At 48.6% G+C, this 18,173-nt stretch overlaps 1 long non-coding RNA gene across 1 annotated transcript in view; it reads left to right on the forward strand.

The window, feature by feature from the left end:
• Positions 1–8,315: 8,315 nt before the first annotated feature.
• LOC143963062 (uncharacterized) overlaps positions 8,316–18,173 on the forward strand; it is a 167,448-nt gene continuing 157,590 nt past the window's right edge. The window contains exon 1 of the long non-coding RNA XR_013270872.1: positions 8,316–8,740. This is a non-coding gene — a long non-coding RNA (uncharacterized LOC143963062). The remainder of the gene's footprint in view (positions 8,741–18,173) is intronic.

Consider the following 18,173-nt stretch of genomic DNA (forward strand, 5'->3'; position numbering starts at 1 on the left):
CAAAACATCAGCCGCTTGGGCACCACATGCTTGACCAGTGTAATGTTCGGGGGACCAGGTAGATCGCAGGACACAGGCTTTGCACACAACAAAGGGTTTATTAAACTTAAATCGCTTTACAGCAGCCAAAAACAAAAGGTTTGTAGTCTCACCGACTTGCAAAGTCCAGAACAGCAGTCTTTATCAGAAACAGAGCTTGATCTTGATGGCAGGTAGCTTCCCCTGCCAGGAGCCTTCCAAACAGGACACTGCTGTCCACTTCAGCTGCTGCAACCCAAACAAACACCATCCACCATGTGTTCTCCACTCCTCCACACCCACCTACCACTTCCTGTCTTGTTTTTTAAAGGCACTCCCTTAACAGGTGGGTTAATCAATTTTATTCATTTAAAAAGACCACAACCCAGAGGGGAAATATAGCGTCCTTCCAGGACCCAGCCACGGCGTCCTGTACATATCCCCCCCCCGTGCCCCAACGCCAAGGAGGTGGAGGCAACAGTGGAGCTCAAACAATGGACTCGGGAGAGGGCATCTGCATTTTGATGCAGTCTCCCGGGCCTATGCTCCACTACAAATTTAAATTCCTGGAGTGCCAGGAACCACCGGGTAACCCTGGCATTAGTCCCTTTTCCCTGTCTCAGCCATGTTAAAGGGGCATGGTCAGAAATCAACCTAAACTTCCTTCCCAAAAGGTAATATCTGAGGGATTCCAGAGCCCACTTAATGGCCAGACACTCTCGTTCAATTATGGCATAGTTTTTCTCCGCTGGTGTTAACTTCCTGCTGAGGAAGACTATCGGGTGTTCCTCGCCATGAATAACCTGTGACAACACCGCTCCCAATCCTACATCGGAAGCATCAGTCTGGACAACAAACTCTTTTGAAAAGTTAGGTGCTACCAGTACAGGGTGTTGGCACAGCGCCGACTTGAGCTCCAAAAAAGCCTTCTCAGCGTCTGCATTCCACTCCACCATGACCGATTTCCGACCCTTAGTCAGATCGGTCAACGGAGCCGCCAACGTGGCAAAGTTGGGTACAAACCTCCTGTAGTATCCCACCATGCCCAGGAATGCACGTACCTGCTTTTTTGTGAGGGGGCGGGGCCAATTCTGTATAGCCTCTATCTTGTTGACCTGAGGTTTCACTACCCCTCTACCCACGATATAACCCAGGTATTTCACCTCCTCCATTCCCAAAGCACATTTTTCAGGGTTTATTGTAAACCCCTCCTTCCAAAGAGAGTCCAGCACTGCCTGCACTTTGGGCAAATGCGATTCCCAGTCTTTGCTAAAAATGACTATATCGTCCAAGTATACTGAGGCATACTTCCGGTGAGGTCGTAAAATCCTATCCATTGCTCTCTGGAACGTGGCTGGAGCAGTTTGCAATCCAAAAGGCATCCTTTTGTACGGAAAACTCCCCTCTGGGGTAGAAAAAGCAGTTTTCTCTCTAGCAGCCTTAGTCAACGGTATTTGCCAATACCCCTTGGTAAGGTCTAACGTAGTGATATACCTGGCTGGACCTAGTCTCTCGATAAGCTCATCTACCCGGGGCATGGGGTAGGCATCAAACCGGGAAACTTCATTAAGTTTCCGGAAATCATTGCAGAATCGCAGAGTCCCGTTGGGCTTCGGTACCAACACAATCGGGCTCGACCACTCACTCTGCGATTCTTCAATAATCCCTAGGTCTAACATCTTTTTTACTTCCTCTGAAACGGCCTTCCTTTGAGCCTCTGGGATGCGGTAGGGCCGGACAAAAACTTTGACTCCTGGTTCTGTGACAATATCATGCTCTATGACACTAGTGAGCCCTGGCAAGTCTGAAAATGTTTCTTTATTTCTCTGCAAGAACTCCTTTGCCTGCTGACTTTGGGTTTTAGACAGGGTATTTGCTACTTGGACACTCTCCACCCCAACCCGAGGCTCAAGTTTTGTACTAGCCAGGGAGGTCACTGGTTCCCTGTCTGTCCAGGGCTTTAACAAGTTTACATGATATATCTGGAAGGGTTTCCTCTTGCCTGGCTGGTGGACTCTATAATTTACCTCTCCCACTTTTTCTACAACCTCGAAAGGGCCTTGCCATCTGGCCAAGAATTTACTTTCCACAGTGGGAATCAACACTGCTACTCGATCCCCCACTTGGAAGTTCCTAATTTTGGCTGCCCTATTATAGACCCGTCGTTGAGCCTCCTGGGCTTTTTGTAAGTGTTCCTTAACTAGCGGCATCACAGTTCGGATCCTCTCCTGCATTTGAGAGACATATTCAAGAACACTCTTATGCTGAATTGGTTCACTTTCCCATTCTTCTTTAACAAAGTCCAGTAATCCACGAGGTCTCCGCCCATATACCAATTCAAAGGGCGAAAACCCAGTGGAGGCCTGGGGCACTTCTCGGATAGCAAATAGGAGAGCTGGTAACAGGCAGTCCCAGTCTTTCCCATCCCTTTGTACCACTCTCTTGAGCATAGACTTAAGGGTCTTATTAAAACGTTCTACCAATCCATCTGTTTGGGGATGGTAGACCGATGTGCGCAGATGTTTAATCCGGAACAGTTTGCATACATCAGCCATAACCTTCGACATAAACGGGGTGCCCTGGTCTGTGAGAATTTCCTTGGGAAAACCTGTCCGTGTAAACAACTGGAATAACTCCCGTGCAATAGCCTTAGAGGAGGTATTCCGTAGGGGTAGCGCCTCAGGATATCGAGTGGCATAGTCGAGGATCACCAGTATGTAAGAATGACCTCGAGCCGACTTTACCAAGGGACCCACTATATCCATGGCTATCCTCTCGAATGGGACCTCAATTATGGGCAGAGGGACCAACGGGCTCCGGAAATGGGTCGCTGGAGCGGTCAACTGACAGGTGGGACAAGAGGTACAGTATCTCCTTACCTCTGCTTTCAAGCCTGGCCAGTAAAACCGGTCTGCGATCCGTGCCTCCGTCTTTTCAACTCCCAGGTGTCCCCCTAACACATCATCATGGGCCAGGTCCAGGACCTTGCGTCTATACTGTTGGGGTACCAATAATTGTTCTACCACATTTTCTCTCACTTTAGTAACCCGATAAAGCAATTCATTACATATTGAAAAATGTGGCCACCGCTCATTAGCACCTGGCTCTTGGGGCTCCCCATTTATTACTACAACCTGTTCCCGTGCCCTGGCCAAAGTGGGGTCCTGCATCTGGGCAGTACCAAATGCCCCCTGGGGAACACCCAAATCTGGCAAGTCAGGGGTAGAGGCCATTTCCTCATCCTCTTCCCCCAGCATTACCTGGAGCGGGGAAGGTTCCCCCCCCCTCAGTGTTCAGGTAGGTCTGAGACCCCCACATATTGACATCCTTAACAGTATCAGCACTATTTTCATCATTATTAACCAAAGTCTTGGCGTTTTTATCAACTGGGTCCATATTACGAACATGTGGCATCTCAGGGTTATTACCCTCAACAACAGGAACAGAGGGACTAGTTTCTTCCCAGTCTCTGGACCTTTCAGATAGTTCTCCTTGTCTCCAAAGTTTTGCAAATAACGGACAGTCACGTCCTATGATAACGTCATGTACCAAGTTTTTTACCACCCCCACCTCTTGAGTACTAGTGCCACATGCTGTGGAGATGGACACCGAGATGAGAGGGTACTCTCTAGTGTCCCCATGAATGCACACAACCCGCAAAATTTTGCTTACTGGACCAATCTTCCCAATTACTCTAGGGTGAACCAGGGTTACCATGCTTCCAGAGTCCAGCAAAGCCTGTGCAGGGTGGTGGTTCACTTGGACTTCACACTCAAACTTCCCCTCTCCAAGGTCAAGATGTGTTGTACACGCTTTATGGGCATAAAAAGACTCCCTCTGAAGAACCCCGCATTCCATGGGTTCTTCCTGCAATGGGCAGTGGGCCCGGGTATGGCCCCAGGCATGACATCACCAACATTGTACATCCCCTCCTCTCCGATCAGGAACAGGTCGCTGAGGGGGTAACGGGTGTGACTCTTGGCCTTCCGGGGTGTTGGTTCCAGGGCTCCTGGGGACATCCTTTCGAAGGGCGGCAGTTGGTTGGAAGGGCCGTGGCAGACTGGGCCCTTGACGCTTGGTGGGGCCAAGCAGATCCTCCACCACCGTATATCGTTCCACCATCTCAACAAGGCAGTTCGCGGTTTTGGGGTCTCCATGGCTGACCCACCGTTGAAGGTCATCTGGCAGTGACCTTAAGTATCGGTCCAGCACGACCCGCTCCACAATTTGGGGGCCAGACAACACTTCGGGCTGCAGCCATTTTTTTACTAGTTGCACCAGGTCATGCATTTGAGATCGCGGTGGCCGGTTTGAACGATACTTTCATTGGTGCACTCGTTGGGCCCAAACGGCCGTAGTCACCCCCAACCGAGCCAGTATTTCTGCCTTTAGTTTTTGATAATTTTTAGCATCTTCTGGTGGTAGGTCAAAATAGGCTTTTTGAGAATCTCCGGTGAGGAAAGGAGCAATTAAGCCGGCCCACTGGTCCTGGGGCCACCCTTCTCTCTCTGCCGTCCTCTCAAATGTTGCCAGAAACGCCTCTACGTCATCACTCAGGGACAACTTCTAGAGGCGATTCAGCTCGCATTGTGCGCTATATAAGTATTTCATTCATTCATTCATTCAAAAATGGCTTGCCCTTATGGTCACCTGGTTGCCAGGGGCAACGGCCACTTGTTCACGGCCCTGAGAAAGCTGCTGCACTGCTTCTTTTAAGGCCGCCATCTGAGCCTGCATAACCTCTTGTTGGGTCGCTAGCTGGGCTGCTAACTGGGCCACCAACTCGTTGTGGTGCGTTTTTTGTACCTCCAGCTGGGTTGCTAAGCGCTGATTAGCTTCCTCATGGCGAGTCTGCGCTTGTATATTAGCTAAGGACAGCTGTTTAATTAGCTCCTCCATTGTTTCAGCTTTCAACAGCTGTGCAGCTTTAACCCAGGACATAAATTCACTGTACTGTCCCTTTAAATGTCAGTTCAAATCCCATGCAAAAAAAAAACTAGCAAGAAAAAACGCCTGTTACTTTGTCCTGCCCGCATTCGAGCACCACTTGTAATGTTCGGGGGACCAGGTAGATCGCAGGACACAGGCTTTGCACACAACAAAGGGTTTATTAAACTTAAATCGCTTTACAGCAGCCAAAAACAAAAGGAAAAAGGTTTGTAGTCTCACCGACTTGCAAAGTCCAGAACAGCAGTCTTTATCAGAAACAGAGCTTGATCTTGATGGCAGGTAGCTTCCCCTGCCAGGAGCCTTCCAAACAGGACACTGCTGTCCACTTCAGCTGCTGCAACCCAAACAAACACCATCCACCATGTGTTCTCCACTCCTCCACACCCACCTACCACTTCCTGTCTTGTTTTTTAAAGGCACTCCCTTAACAGGTGGGTTAATCAATTTTATTCATTTAAAAAGACCACAACCCAAACAGAGGGGAAATATAGCGTCCTTCCAGGACCCAGCCACGGCGTCCTGTACACCAGACATATATTGACCTGCCATGCAGCTCGTTGGCAAGCATACCTCAAAGACCCACACCAAAGAACAAAGCGGACCTCTCCTTGCTCCTCATCAGCTGGCATCTCCCACCCCACTAGACCTTCAGTCCTCTCTGAAACCTGCTCTGAGAGGAATGAAGGTGTAGAATTAGGTGTGTCACAGCCAAGTGCTTCCGGGCACTCTGCTAGCAGTACACCCACGTCCGATTATAGCAGGCAAATGTCCCTGCCCCAGCTGGACCGGCGAAAGAAGTTCACTCCCAGCCATCCACATGCCCAGCGGTTGAATGCTAGCTTGGCTAAATTGCTAGCACTTCAACTGCTGCCTTTTCAGTTGGTAGACTCGGCCCCCTTCCGTGAGTTTGTACAATGTGCGGTTCCTCAGTGGCAGGTCCCCAAACGCCACTTTTTCTCACGGAAGGCGATTCCGGCACTCTACCGGCATGTGGAAGGCAATGTCCTTGCCTCGCTGGACAGGGCGGTCAGCGGTAAGGTGCATATTACCGCTGACTCATGGTCCAGCAGGCATGGACAGGGACGTTACCTGTCTTTCACGGCCAATTGGGTCACTCTTCTGGCAGCTGGGAAGGATGCAGGACAAGGTGCAGTAGTGTTGGAGGTTGTTCCGCCACCACGCCTCCAAAATGCTACTATTGGTTGTGACACACCTCTCTCCTCCACCCCCTCCTCTTCTTCTTCCTCCATGGCCTCTTCCACACTGGGGCGGATGTTTTGTCAGCTCTGCAGGGGCAGGCCAAGAGGTGGTTGACACCACGCCAGCTTAAGCCAGGAATGGTGGTTTGCGACAATGGCACCAACCTCCTCTCTGCCCTCCGACAGGGACAACTGACCCATGTGCCCTGTGTAGCTCACGTCCTTAACCTGGTGGTGCAGCGGTTCTTGGGCAGGTACCCCGGCTTACAGGATGTCCTGAAGCAGGCCAGGAAAGTCTGTGTGCATTTCCGCCGATCATTTAATGCCTGTGCTCGGCTGGCTGAGCTCCAAAAGGAGTTGAACCTGCCCAAGAACCGCCTTATATGTGACATGCCCACCAGGTGGAACTCAACGTTGGCCATGCTGCAGCGGCTGCACACGCAGCAGAGGGCCATCAATGGGTACCTGTGCGACTACGGCACCAGGACAGGGTCAGGGGAGCTCGGTTTTTTCTCACCACGCCAGTGGGGCATGATCAGGGATGCATGCACTGTCCTGTCACCGTTTGAGGAGGCCACAAGGATGGTGAGCAGTGACAGTGCATGCATCAGTGACACTGTACCTCTTGTCCACCTCTTGGAGCATACGCTGCGTGGAATAATGGACAGGGCACTTGAGGCAGAACAGAGGCAGGAAGAGGAGGACTTCCTTGCCTCTCAAGGCCCCCTTTATCCAGACAGTGTTCCTGCTGTGCCACCCATCACACAGGAAGAGGATGAGGAGGAGGAAGAGGAGGAGGAGGATGCGGCGCGGCGATCAGAGGTGCTGTGCATCAGTCTGACACACCGCAACTCTGATCATGGTATGAAGCCTCTGAGGCTTCTTACCAAGTGATCAGCTGTGACCAATCACAGCTGATCAATGCATGAACCAGGAAGTGCCGGTAAATGGCTTTCCCTGGTTTATGCGATGATCAGCTGTGCTTGCATCGGCTCTGTCAGTGGCTCTCCCTGTCGGGGGGGGGGGTCTGTGCTGATATCAAAAGGTACCCATCAGTTGCCAATCAGTGCCCATCCCCTGTCAGCCTGTCCCCCTCTATAAATGCCTGTCAGTGCCAATCATTGCTAACAACAGTGGCAATCAGTGCCCCATCAGTAATGCCTGTCAGTGCCCCATCAAAGTGCCAATCAGTGCCACTCAGTAATGCCTGTCAGTAGCTCCTCATCAGTGCTACCTATCCAGTGCCACCTATCAGTGCCGTCAGTGCTGCCTATCAGTGCCCATCAATGCCCATCAGTACCCATCAGTTTTTTTTTCAAAATTGTCTGCCTTTTTTTCGTTTATAGGGCCAAAATTTAAAACCGCAAAGGTGATCAAATACCACCAAAAGAAAGCTCTATTTGTAGGAAGAAAAGAATAAAATTTTAGTTTGGGTACAGTGTTGCATGACCGCGCAATTGTCATTCAAAGTGCGACCGCACTAAAAGCTAAAAATTGCCCTGGACAGGAAGGGGGGAAAGTGCCAGGTATTGAAGTGGTTAAAGGGACAAGAAATGTGGAGTTAGGCTTTAAAGAGTTAATAAACTAACGGAGATGAGATTAATAAAGTGAAGTGGTGTTGATCCATTGACCGAATCATGCACAAGGCAACATCCATTTATTTTCTTAATTCCTGTAAATGATTTGATTTTCAAAATGAACATGGTTTTACTTTATTAATATTACTTCCATACTAAATACTATTTACAAAATCTCGTTATTTTAACCAGAAGTTGGACTTGCTATTTCCATTTCTTGTTGTCGTCGTAACAGTTTAAACAATACAAGACAAGTAGTGATTTAAATGACCTCAGTTGAGGTAATATAAACTAGTAAAAAATGTTACACAAACAGGAAATTTTTGTTGTAATTGAAATGTCTGTTTGGAAGAAATGCCAAAGAATATTTTAACGGAAAAGTCATAAATTAAACGAGCTATTTCCCTGTTTATATAACACATTACAATTACTACTGTTATTCCACTAAAAAAATTCAGTTATAACAATTATAGTCTAACATGAGTGAGATCAGATGCCTGATACGTCTACAGAATTGAAAGAAAAATCATGGCCACATCGTAGCTGGTTTCTCCACCTCTAGGTCAACGATGGACAGGCTGCTAGAGAAGAGGAGTGAGCAGAAAGACTCCGATTGGCCAAAACGTACCCCCACCCATGGGACAGAATGTGACATAGGAGGCAGACAGTCTGCCAGGGAGAGAGCTTGTGAGAGCCTGCAAAGAGAGTGCTGTCTGTGAGTGGCACCAGGGAGACGTGGCCAAAGACCCAGAACCCCAGGACATAAGCCAGGAATGGGGTGTTCAGCTGACTGAAATTGGATTGCCACATGGACCAACAGAGATTTAGAGCAAGTTAGCAAGAGCAACAGAAGGGGGGGGGGAGGTGCAGACTCGCGTTGGTCATCCTGCATACTAGCCATAAGGGATACTGTGGCCTACAACTCATCTGCTCTCATCAAGCCTGCGGGGTGTGACTATCTGATCCCAGAAGGACATTTTGTCAGATACCAGAGTGGTATGTATGAGATTTTTTGCCCACCAACTTTGTTTACACTTGTTTGGGGACACTACCAGCAATGGTGGAACATTCTTAAAGGGAACTTATGCATCTTTTCATGGTCATTTTTTTGGGACACTTTGTGAAGATGCACTCTTATTTACAAATACCTTCCTTGGAAGGTTGGGTGCTCCACCATTGAGTTAAAGGGTGGTGCCACCGACAGTCTCTGCAATAACCCATTGGCTAGTGGTTAGTCAGGGATATTAGTTTGTCTATAGGCCCAGATAGTTTAACTGCACCTTTCATACTATACATCTGGGAATAACTGTGTACTAAATATCGCCTTATTTACCATAAAGGTTGTTCCCATGTATTTTACCTCTAGTTAAAGGGCAAACAAATGGCCACTATAACTGGCATTTTCAGCAAGGAGCACATGGAAGGGTGGAAAATGACGAACAAAAACCAAAGAAAATTCCCAGCTCAACTTACCAACCAGCCTGCAACCAAACAAATGATCCTGTCTAACAGTTTGCATTAAAAACAGGGGTTTAGTTTGCACACATTTGCAAATACATGCATAAGCTGCAGAGCCACTTCACGGCACCTCAGTATTATCTGCAGTCTTAACTCAAAATTTTAAGAGCCTCCATAGCAGAGGCCCGTGAATTATAGGGCAGAGGGCAGGTGAGGCTGTAGGGAGCCCACCCCTCCTTAAAGGCACAGGGGTGCACTGAACACCAACACAAACTGCATATAGCACAATGGCAGCAAAGGTGTGCAGTGTGTCCCCTCACCAGTATTCCAACAGTACAAACAAATGGTCACTGCCCTCACCTATAACTGCCCTTTGCAGCAAGGAGCACATGGAAGTTAAAGGTCAGATCATCACTAGAAACAGTAGGAGAACCCAACATTTCCAGCAGCTCTTTCGGGGATCATTTCTACATAGCTGATAAACTTTCTTTCTATCTAATAATAAGGGCAACTTTGCTAGTCTGAAAATTCTGTTACTCAAAATTGAATTGTTTACAGTAGTGTAGCCTGACGGACCTGGGCCCTAAGCCCAAAATAAAAGCTAGTGCCACTGAGCTTTAGTTCTTTACCCACTGCTTCAGACTAAAACCCCTATAACACCTTCTCTGAATACAATGGTATTACCTGCTAAACGAATACCCAAATTCCCAAAACCAGCTCCACCTTGCATAGTTTGTCACTTTTCCTCTATCAGCATAGAATTACACCCAGTATCTAAAAGTAAAATGACTATATTTACTTTTTCTTGTGGCCCGTTGGTTGAAGCAATGGTGTTAATTTACTAAAACTGGTGCAGCTCTGCATAGAAACCAATCAGCTTCCAGGTTTTGTTTTTTTAAAGCTTAATTGAACAAGCTGAAGTTAAAAGCTTATTGGCTACCATGCACAGCTGCACCAGATTTTGTACGGTTTTAGTAAATCAACCCCAATGCCTCTTCGTTGCTCATCAGCCCCAGCAGATACTCCACTCTTCTGGGTTTGTGGAACTTTTCTTCTCCATGGCGCATGTTTTGGTTTCTCCTGCTGGCACGTACATCACTACTGGACATATGAAAAAGCAAGCGGAACCACAGCCTGCAGCAGGGCAAACAGGTATTCAACCCATTTGACCAGTTCTATGCCTGCTGTAGTCGACAAACAGTGAAGAGGATGCATTTCAGTAAAGAGGCCACCAGATAGGTAAGTATAGTGTCTCTTCTTTTTATAGGCATGTAATCATGGCTCGAGTCCTGCAGGTATGAATGGGAACGGCATTCCTGCACTTTTTCCTTTTTAGCAGCCACATCCAGCAGGACTGGCCTTTGAAGTACGCAAGCTGTGTGGCAGACGCTATACCAGCAGCTGCCAACACAGCTCGTAATAGTAAGTGCACTGTATACGCCTACTAGCATCAGCATTCACTCAGTGACCAGGCGCACATTCTCTTTTCCTGGTTTATTGGAAGCTTGGGACTGTTAGGAAATGTAATGATTTAAGAAGTTTAACCACATTTATTATAATTTCTTAATCCCTGAAGATATGTGTGTGACTGTTTTAATGGATGCATGCGCAACTGTGACACCCTTTTTAATGACAACGTTTTGGAAGGTTTACACCGGATCTGTTGTTTTTCTTATATATGGTGCCTTTTTTTCTACAGTAAAATTATCTTATTTCAACCGAAGTGTACCACAGATGTGACTTTCTTGGTAGGTCTTTCCTCCCCTTTTTTTGTATGCAAATTTTGGACATGTGGGCTACACCATGTGGTAAGCCACTATATGGTTATTGGTTGGCAATTTATTTTTTAGTCTATCTATACTAGTTACCAGTTGAAGCGGTGGATCAAGGCGTTGCAATTGCCAATATTTATCTAAGTGCCGCACACTGATTGAAGCTAATGTTGCCAACCGCCCTTTAATTTACAGGCAGCCCATACATTTCAGCCCATTTTCAGGCCACCTGTAAAAAATATGGCTGCGGGCCAACCATGCATGCGCCGTTCCGAAGCCTGCAAAGCTCGTACATGTTTGGCCATTTTTGGCTAGGCGGGCGCATGCGCAGTGGAGTAATGGTGCTGCCTGGCTCCATTTTTGAATGGAAGGCAGTAACACTTGGTCTCGATGGCTGTGGTGTCTCGCCACAGCAGAGCACAGAAGGACAGTAGCAGTACATTGTTGTGAGTGTCTTGGTAGTGGAGCCCTGCCACAGCAGAGAGGAGGACACTGATGTGAGGTGGCAAAGGAAGACATTACTGGGGGGAGTGAAGGGGGCAGAGGAGGACATTACTGTGGGGGGTGGGGAGGTGAAGGGGCAGAGGAGGGCATTGCTGGGGGGGAGTGAAGGGGGCAGAGGTGGACATTACGGGGGGGGGTAAAAACAAAGCAGAGGAGGACATTACTGTGGGGTGGGAGGTGAAGGGGCAGAGGAGGGCATTGCTGGGGGGGAGTGAAGGGGGCAGAGGTGGACATTACGGGGGGGGGGGGGGGTAAAAACAAAGCAGAGGAGGACATTACTGTGGGGTGGGAGGTGAAGGGGCAGAGGACAACATTACTGTGGGATGAGAGTTAAGGGGATAGAGTTGGACATTACTGGGGGGAGGTGAAGGGGGCAGAGGTGGACATTACTGTGGGGGGGGGGGTAAAGGGGGAAGAGAACATTACTGGGGGGAGTGAAGGGAGCAGAGGTAGACATTACTGGGGGGGGGAGTGAAGGGGCAGAGGTAGACATTACTGGGGGGGGGGGGGGTGAAGGGGGCTGAGGTGGACATTACTAGGGGGGAAGTGAAGGAGACAGAGATGGACATTACTGGGGGGGAGGGGCAGAGGTGGAAATTACTGTGGGGGGGTGGGGAGGGGTGAAGGGGCAGAGGAGGGCATGGCTGGGGGGAGTGAAGGGGCAGAGGTGGGCATTACTGGGGAGGTGAAAAGGAGGCAGAGTTGGACATTACTGTGGGGGGTGAAGGGGGCAGAGGACGTTACTGGAGGGGGGAGTGAAGGGGGCAGAGGTGGACATTACTGGGAGGGAAGTGAAGCTGACTGAGGTGGACATTACTGGGAGGGTGGAAAAGGGGGCAGAGGTGGAAATTACTGTGGGGGGTGGGGAGGTGAAGGGGCAGAGGAGGGCATTGCTGGGGAGGAGTGAAGGGGGCAGAGGTGGACATTACTGTGGGGGGTTGAGGGGGGCAGAGGAAGGCATTACTGTGGGGGGGGGGGGGGGTGGATACGGCAGAGAACATTACTGGTGGGGAGTGAAGTAGGAAGAGGTGGACATTACTGGGGGGGATGAAGGGGTAGAGGAGGACATTACTGGGGGGGGGGTGAAAGGGAGAGAAGAGAAGGACAGTGCTGTGAGGGCAGGGCTCAAGTTCTGCAGGAATACATGGGAACACACTTTTTTATTTTTGAGGTAGGGGATTTTCGGTGAGTTTTCACACTTTTTTTTCCCAGGACTTGTGCCCTGTATGTAATGCTATGTAAGTGACCCTGTGCAGACAGAAAAAAGGACAAACGCATTTTACACTTATCTAAAAAGTGAGAGCAACCTTGTTTAGGGTTAACTCATTACTTCCTATGCTCTATAAATATGAACATTTCAGACACACAATGAAAAAGAGAAAACTAAACAGTCTATGTACCAAACACAGTTGACAGAGAAAAAAAATCTGGCAACTGATGAATTTTAAACTAGGCAGTACACAGTGGAAGGGGTCAATTCACAAAGTGCACAAAACAAGACTCGCCAGCACTAGCCAGCTAGGACCTTCCAATGATCTTTCACATAGCATAACTTTTTAAGGCTTAAAGCCGCGTACACACGGGGCGGACTGTCTGGCCAACTTAGTCCGTCAGACAATCCGACGGACAGTCCGTCATACTTTCGAATGAACGGACTTGACCACACACACCACTTTTTGAGCGGACTAATACGGCGTACTAAGTCCGCCATACTATCCGCCCTACTTTTAAAATGAACGGACTCGCCCACACACGCGGAGGAAAGTCCGCTCATTTCGAGCGCATCTCCAGGTAGGCGGGGCCCGCGAAGGAGACGTCGCTGACCCCGCCGCCTGGTATGGACTTAAAGGGGAACCCCAACGCCGAAAAAAAATCGGCGTGGGGGTCCCCCCCAAGTCCACAACAGACCCTTGTCCGAGCACGCTACCCGGCCGGCCAGGAAAGGGGGGCGAGCGAGCGCCCCCCCTCCTGAGCCATACCAGGCCACGTGCCCTCAACATGGGGGGGTGCCTTGGGGAAGCGGGGCCGCGCGGCCCACCCACCCCAAAGCACCTTGTCCCCATGTTGATGAGGACAAGGGCCTCTTCCCAACAACCCTGGCCGTTGGTTGTCGGGGTCTGCGGGCAGGGGGCTTATCGGAATCCGGGAGCCCCCTTTAATAAGGGGGCCCCCGGATACCGGCCCCCCACCCTATATGAATGAGTATGGGGTACAATGTACCCCTACCCATTCACCTGTAAAATAAAAGTACCAAAAAAAACACAACACACGAGATAAAATACTTTATTGCACAGCTCCGGGGGTCTTCCGTCTTCGGGGGTCTTCTCGCCGGACTCCTCCGCTATCTTCTTGTAGCTCTTTTGCTAGCGGAGGAGTCCGGCTTTCTTCCTCGCCGCCGGCCTCTTCTCCTGACTTCGGGGGTCTTGTCCCCCTCTTCGGTTCTTCTGCCGGGCCACCGCGCCTTCTTATAGCTCTTTTACAGGCGTTGCCATTGCCGCCGCCTTCCGTTCTTCTTCTTCTTCTTCTTCTTCTTCTTCTTCTTCTCCAGGAGATGTTGCCTCGACGATCTCTCCGGCCGGAATGCCAGGGACGCACTGCGCGGCCACTTATATAGGGACAATGGGGCGGTGTCACATGGCTTTATGTCACATGGGTTGGTGTCACATGGTGACCCCGCCCCCTTACGATGTCATAGTCCCCATGTGACATCAACCCATGTGACCAACCCACGTGACATAAAGCCATGTGACACCGCCCCATTGTCCCTATATAAGTGGCCGCGCAGTGCGTCCCTGGCATTCCGGCCGGAGAGATCGTCGAGGCAACATCTCCTGGAGAAGAAGAAGAAGAAGAAGAACGGAAGGCGGCGGCGACGGTGGCGACAGAAGACCGGGCCACCGCCTGTAAAAGAGCTATAAGAAGGCGCGGTGTCCCGGCAGAAGAACCGAAGAGGGGGACAAGACCCCCGAAGTCGGGAGAAGAGGCCGGCGGCGAGGAAGAAAGCCGGACTCCTCCGCTAGCAAAAGAGCTACAAGAAGATAGCGGAGGAGTCCGGCAAGAAGACCCCCGAAGACGGAAGACCCCCGGAGCTGTGCAATAAAGTATTTTATCTCGTGTGTTGTGTTTTTTTTGGTACTTTTATTTTACAGGTGAATGGGTAGGGGTACATTGTACCCCATACTCATTCACATAGGGTGGGGGGCCGGTATCCGGGGGCCCCCTTATTAAAGGGGGCTCCCGGATTCCGATAAGCCCCCCGCCCGCAGACCCCGACAACCAACGGCCAGGGTTGTCGGGAAGAGGCCCTTGTCCTCATCAACATGGGGACAAGGTGCTTTGGGGTGGGGGGGCCGCGCGGCCCCCCCTTCCCCAAGGCACCCCCCTATGTTGAGGGCACGCGGCCTGATACGGCTCAGGAGGGGGGGCGCTCGCTCGCCCCCCCTTTCCTGGCCGGCCGGGTAGCGTGCTCGGACAAGGGTCTGTTGTGGACTTGGGGGGGACCCCCACGCCGATTTTTTTCGGCGTTGGGGTTCCCCTTTAAGTCCATACCAGGCGGCGGGGCCAGCGACGTCTCCTTCGCGGGCCCCGCCTACCTGGATACCCGCTCGAAATGAGCGGACTTTTCTCCGGGTGGGAAAAGTCCGCTCATTTCAAAAGTACGGCGGACTGGCACACACACGGGCGGATTGTCCGCCGAAATGCGAGTCCGACGGACAGTATTACGGAAATTCCGAAATACTTAGTCCGCCAGACTGCACGCTGAAAAAGTCCGCTGAAGCCCACACACGAGCGGACTGTCCGCTGAAATGTGTTTCGGCGGACTAAGTAGGCCAGACAGTCCGCCCGTGTGTACGCGGCTTAATAGTCCTTTAATGAATACATTTATAAGGATCAACGCCTAACAGTATCATGTAGAAATTATGACAGGCATGAGTTAATCAGAATTTTAAATTTTTTTTAATGATCACACTGCAGCCATTTTTCGCTGAAGTTATCAGGCATGGAACAGTTAAAAATCACATGTCCCTCAGATTTCATGTTTTTTACCTGAATCCACTGGTCTGTTTCCTACATACTTTTATCTGCCTTCACCCTGCTTTCTGCTTTTATCATTTGTCCTTCACAGATCTTTAATTCAGACACCGAACTAAAGGCAGACGTGTTTAGTCATCCAGGTTGTGCAAATATCAGAGCGACCATGAACTACTATTTATTAAAACACCAAACAGTGTTTTGAAATTCAATAGAAAAATAGCGATGATGGGGTTGTGCATACGCTTCCTTCCTGTAGCTGTATGGTGGCCTTTTACCGAGAGTCGGGAAACCTTTTGTTACATATTATACTATATAAAAAAAAAATAGCATTCCAAACAATTTCTACTGCATTTAAGGCTCAGAGAAGTGATGTGGTGATTATTCTGAACACATATCTCCCATGTATCATATTCTATTGTGAGCTAGACCCGCAAGGCAGATAAAGCTCAAGAAAATCGAAGTTTCCAGGGAAAGATTTTCTTTTAGACCCCAATAATAGTTCTCTGCCTTACTTCAAGCAAATTACACAGAAACCTTTTAGATCATGAATATTCAAACTAAATTGCATGAGATTTTATTACTGAAGTTTTCCCACAATTATACAATTTTAAAGTGTATCTAAACCAAAGAACACAATTGTAATACATTGCAGCTGATCAGTCCTTACAAGTGGTGGCTGCATACGTTTTCTTTTTTTTTTTAAGACCCTTTACCCTTGCATTTTCACCTTTAGGGTACTTGCACACATTACTGATGTACGATTAGACATTCCTGGCAGAAAAATGTGAGGATGGGCTGTTCAGCGTGTATTTGCACATACACATGCATGAACATTCTTGTGGCATATTTGTGTATATTCACATAAAAAGACTGATCAGCAACGCAAATTTCTAGATTTTTTTACCTGATCTATATGCAGGGCATGTTTACGCACCTGTGTGTACAGGCACATAGAAAACAATGGTCTACATTTACATCACTAAAAGAAGCAGTGTGCAAGAGGTCTTAGATCCCAATAATAACACGCTTCCTCTCCTGATTTGACAACACTTATAGTGCTGCATCTATTGAGGCCTAGTAGCAGTGCTGCCACTCTATTGCCCTCTACACACGGTCGGAAATTCTGACGGAAAAAGGTCCGATCGGATTAAATTGTCGGAAAATCCGATCGTGTGTGGGCTCTATCAGACTTTTTCAGTCGGAAATTCCGACAGAAAAAAATTGAGAGCTGGATCTAACATTTTCTGACCAAAAATCCGATCGCACTTTTTCTGAACGTTTGCAGAGAATTCTGACTGACAAAGTGCCACGCATGCTCAGATTAAATTACGAGACCAAAGCTATTGGCTACTAGCCTCTATGTAATCCCGTCGTACGCAACGAACGTCACCTCGTTCCGAAAGATTGGATTTTCTGACAACTTTGTCCAACCGTGTGTATGCAACACAAGTTTCGGCCAAAATCGGTCGGAAAAAACCTGATGGATTTTGTGGTTGGAATGTCCGACCGTGTGTCTAAGACAAGTAGTGTGTTAGAACTACAGGATGCCTCTTCCTATTCTCATCACCATAACAAAGGGTGAGTTGTTTTGTATGAAATATGAAAGACAGTTTTCGCGCTACTCCTCATGTAGTGAACAATAAACTTATTAAAAATGAAAAATTCCTCTATAAAACATAAAAATAAAAAATAAAAAAATACAGTAGAAAACATACTCCAATCTCCATGCCTTAAAGTAACAAATAGGAGTTGATTTACTAAGGTAAAATTTACTGTGCATTTTTAAAAGTACAGTTCCTCCAGTGGGCGAGCTCTGCTGACTTCCATCATCCAATCATGTGCAAGCAAAAATGCTCTTTTGTTTTTTTCCTGGCATGTGATTGGTTGTTCTTTGTAAAGCGAAGCTTTACCTCATTTACTAAGCTCTGGGGCAACTACCAGAGTGCAACTTCACTTTCAAAAGTACACAGTCTATTTCCCTTTAGTAAATCAACCCTATAGTTCCTCCTTCAATGTATGTGCTCCACCACTAGGGATGGTTCGGCCCGAGCATTAGTTCAGGCAACAATATGCGGTGTTCAGGGGAAATGCAAAAAGAGTTATTGTCATAAAAAGTTTTTGGGGACCCGGGTCCCTTCAGGTCTGGTATGGATTTTATGGCGAACCCTGCACCAAAAGTTAAAATAATGGCGTAGGGTCCCCCCAAAATCCCCACCAGACCCTTATCCGAGCACGCAACCTGGCAAGCCGCAGGAAAAGAGGGGGGACAAGAGAGCACCCCCTCCTGAACCATACCAGGCCACATGTCCTCAACATGGGGAGGGTGCTTTTGGGTCTTACCCCAAAGCACCTTGTCCCCATGTTGATGGGGACAATGACCTCATCCCCACAACCCTTGCCCGGTGGTTGTGGGGGTATATGGGCAAGGGGCTTATCGGAATCTGGAAGCCCCCTTTAACAAGGGGATGATCCCAGCCCCCCATGTGAATTGATAACAGGGTACATGTACCCATACCATTTCACAAAAAAAGTGTCAAAAATGATAAATAAGACAAGAGAAAGCATGGGACAAGTCCTTTATTAAAAGATAAAAAAAAATGTCCTACGATGTAAATCTACGCTGCCCGACGCACTTAAAAGGAAAAAAGCCACAACGGTTC

Source organism: Lithobates pipiens, unplaced genomic scaffold (assembly GCF_037356315.1).
Source record: "Lithobates pipiens isolate NorthernLeopardFrog02 unplaced genomic scaffold, aLitPip1_a1.2 Scaffold_8, whole genome shotgun sequence".
Classification (NCBI taxonomy): domain Eukaryota; kingdom Metazoa; phylum Chordata; class Amphibia; order Anura; family Ranidae; genus Lithobates; species Lithobates pipiens.